Source organism: Pongo pygmaeus, chromosome 15 (assembly GCF_028885625.2).
Source record: "Pongo pygmaeus isolate AG05252 chromosome 15, NHGRI_mPonPyg2-v2.0_pri, whole genome shotgun sequence".
NCBI lineage: Eukaryota > Metazoa > Chordata > Mammalia > Primates > Hominidae > Pongo > Pongo pygmaeus.
Window position 1 is genome coordinate 23,059,927 of NC_072388.2, and position 4,120 is coordinate 23,064,046.

At 37.4% G+C, this 4,120-nt stretch overlaps 1 protein-coding gene across 8 annotated transcripts in view; it reads right to left on the reverse strand.

Moving 5' to 3' along the window:
• The window catches only part of STXBP6 (syntaxin binding protein 6), a 244,777-nt gene that overhangs the window by 55,729 nt on the left and 184,928 nt on the right, over positions 1 to 4,120 (reverse strand). The gene's annotated exons all lie outside the window — the stretch shown is intronic.

Below are 4,120 nucleotides of genomic sequence, written 5' to 3' on the forward strand. Positions count from 1 at the left end.
CACTCTGAAGCAGTTTACAATATAATTATAATTGTAAGGGCTGCTTCATTTATGTCTTTATCCATTCAAACTGAAAATGACTTAAGTGAATAACACCAAGCACCTTCAATGGAGGCTACAAGTGCACAATTACAGCTTGCAGGAAAAGAAGTATATAGTACTGACAGGCATCAGGTAAGGTTCACTGGGAAAGGCTGAATTTTAAAGGAAATGAAGGTAATTGGCTCCCCTAGAGAACTGCAAGGTATATTTCTAGTTTTATAGTTCAGTGTAAACATCTTAGGCTTCAGTGATGAGGAGTAATACCTAACTCAAAAAATCCCCAAACTATTTGGCTCTCTAATATTGTTCAGTTTGTATCTAGTTTGCATCTAATTATGATTGAATCTAGTGTTCTGGGCACACCTCCACACCTGTAGGAAAAGGACGATTTCTCCTCTCAGCCTCAGTGAGTTGTTCCCCTAAGCCTTTCTGTGCTAAAGATGGACAGCATCACCTCTCAGACTGATGTCAAGCATCAGGCACCAGGAGAGGCACTCTGAATATTTCTACATCTGCCTACTTTGTGACATGGAGACTCAAGGGTAGGAAGTAATTAATGGTCTTTAAACAGATTTCCTAAAAGCTTCTCCTGAACCCTGGCTGTAGGAATTAGCACATTAAATAGAAAGGAACTACAGAAAGTAGAAATCATTATTGGCTATATTGAAGATGATCCTAATTACTGACTTGCTGAAGACTATGCATCTGTGGCATATTCTTTGTTTCAAATCACCCCACAGATTCCACACTTTCGAATAACTATGCAGATGCTCAACAGATGGCAAAAAGAATTCTTAAGGGATGAAGTAGAGAAAGCACCTACTCCAATCACAGTTGGTGAGAAGGAAGACTCTACAGTTCATGCATTCCATAGCTTATTGCAGTTTCACTGTCTGGGGTCATTAAAGCAGGAGAGCAGAGACAAAGGAAAGGTGGCCACTGCCCTTAGATCTAGTGAGAACCCTACTTTCCCAGCACTGAAAACCACCTTTATGGCCTGAGTACTATCTACTCTCTCTGCTTCCAACCAGAATTTAGTGAAGATTTGTTTTTAACTTCAAATAATGTTTTGGTTTATCACCCATTATTTCAGTTATATTTACTAAAAACTTCTGAATATTTCATACCAATTACATTTATGATTAAGAAGTCATCATCCCCTTAACACCCACAATCAGATGAAATTTTATAGTCTTCTATTCATAAATAGGAACAACCATTCCCTCTAATTGAATTCAGGAAGTATTACCAGCCTGCCCACGACTCTGTCTATCCATTTAATTTGATTCATTTATTTTTTGTGTCTCCTATGACACAAATGGGAGACCTAATAGGTTTCTCTGATGGCTGTGACCTGCTCTTACATTTTAATGTTAAAGAAAACAACACACCTGGAATACAGGCAGGTCTTAAAATGTGCTTAAAAGATTAAAAAAGGCTTTTCAATGACAGGAAAACATGGGTTCCTGTATTAGACACACACCCCTAAACACACAAAGAGAATTTCCTCCCGTGTTTATGTAAATTATACAACATTTAAGCCTGGGAAACATGAAGGCTTTCTTTCTAACTTTAAAGTTGTTATGAGCTCCTATTTTTACTTCTGGTCCATTTGCTTCCAAGTAATTTACAGCATCTTAAAAGCTTAAACACAACTCGAGATCACTGTATATTGCGGGCATGTTTTAAGATTTACATCTAAGGAAGGTAAGTTCCATTGAAAGTTTGTCATTGAAATGAGGCATGCAGGAACCCCAACTATTATGGCAAATGACGCCATGGAATTCCTTCACAGTGATCACACTGCAGAGCAGTCATTTTTAATGGAAGCAGTTGCAACTCTATCCATTCCTGCCTTTTCTCCCCTATTAGTTTATTCCTTGCCCAGTTCTTGGAGTCTGGCTAGTTTTCCTGGGCACTGAGCCTGGTTCGGTTTAATTTTTGTTTATTGTTATTATCTCCAGCATCCTAGTTTCTATTTTGAAGCAGGTGTCTTAAAATTATATTATTATATACACATTGTATAGAGTTAAATTAAGACTTTCCCCTTCTGAAATCAAAACACTTGCACACACACACCATTGCTAGACTTTTTGAGTACATACTTGAGGAAAACATGCTTTAACTATTTCATTGTTTTGTTGTTTCGGGAGTCAATAGCTAATAAAAAAATACACCAGTCACACAAAATCCAGACGTCTAGTGAAAAACAGTGATTTACCTTCTCCTTCCAAAGGAAAGCTAATTGACAGCACACCCGGAAAATGCAACCAAATTACCTGGATCAGTAAGTAATATCATAGAGCTGCATGCTAGAGACTCCCAAAGTCATTATTTTGAATAACTTTAAAGGCCAGGGAATTTCCGTTATGCCTTCAACATTGACAAGGAAGAGACCAACACAGAGGCATTTAAAGGAATAGGGTGGGCATGACTCCCAGGTAATACTGCAGACCACTCAGAAGCAGCTGATTCTCCGGCTTCCTGCACTGGTCTCAGAGGCAGGCAGAAGCATGGGGGCAACCTAATTCAGGCTGCTTTGTTATTAGCTCTGAAAAAACAACATGGTTTTATGGCTTTGTGCCTCTTCTTTGGCTTTCATGTGGACTTGCTACTACATTTCAGCTTTGGTTGAGAAGCAGTGACACAAACTATTATGTCCAGAATATCCAGAATATCACTGCCATCACTACTCCAGTGGAGTAACATCTCTGTCTCATGAACTAATGGTCTAAAGAGCTATTTTTAAAAATGGCCCCTCCATGAGACATTTTATAGAAGCCAAATTCAAAAACTTGCTATACTCAAAGGGTGAAGACCACTGACCTTGCCTGTGCCCAATCAGAAAACTCTATTTAATTAAAAACCAATAAGCCAGCCAATAACAAAGACCATGTCATATCAAACTTGGTCTTACAACAAGTCAGGAAAGTAGAACTGGTAGAAGAGGGAACAAAGACCAATGAAGAAAGACAGAAAGACAAGTCACTTGCATGTTATGTGAAATGGGAGAAGAGCTCATATACCGCCAAGATTCAGAGGCAGATCCTCTGTTTTAAGGTCCAGTGGCTGAAAGACCACTTTTTCCGAAAAGCCACACTGTTACACCTACACTCTCATTATTCACAGCATAATCCCTCAACTATTCCAAAAAAGAAAACCAGTTTGGCCTAGGAGGCAAATTATCTATTTAAAATAAATAGCCTTAAAATATTATTTTAAAGGAAACAATCAGTATATACCACCTGTACATCCTCAACTATCTCATATTTGAGATAGCTGAATAACATCTTTTTACACATTTTTCTACATTTACTATACACATTGAACTTGAATTACTTTATAACTTTATTAGCCATTTCTCAAAAAAGTAAAAAAGAAAAAAAAAAGAAGAAAAGGGGTAAAAGAAAAACAGATTGCACTCCGAACAGCTATAGTTTTGATGTTTAGGGTGGCTAAAAATAAAATAAATATCCTTAAAATATTATTTTAAAGGAAACAATCAGTATATACCACCTCTACATCCTCAACTATCTCATATTTGAGATAGCTGAATAACATCTTTTTACACATCTTTATACATTTACTATACACATTGAACTTGAATTACTTTATAACTTTATGTGGCCATTTCTCAAAAAAAAAAAAAAAAGAAAGAAAGGAAGAAAGAAAGAGGGCAAAAGAAAAACAAATTGCACCAAATAGCTATAGTTTGATGTTCAGGGTGGCTAAAAAGCAGAATTTACCACACCTACATACCTAAGATGCCTTAAACTTTCATCATGCACAGCCCTATTTTGACCTTACAGTTAAGTGAAGGTCCGTGTTTTGTGGTATGCCTCAGCTCTCTGCTCTGCTGGAGTCTATCCACCAGACATTTTGATTTCAACAAGAGTGCTGATGAAAAATAAATAATCTGGAAGCAAAAAACAAAAAGGCAGTGTTCACATAGAATATTATCAGGGCTGCTGTATGACTGTGCCAGAGGTGACTAAGGGAAAAGAAAAAAGCAAGCTTCTGAAATGAGGGTTCAGGAAGTAACTGAGTGTGGCTTCTTGGTGCTGCTGTGGTGACAGAA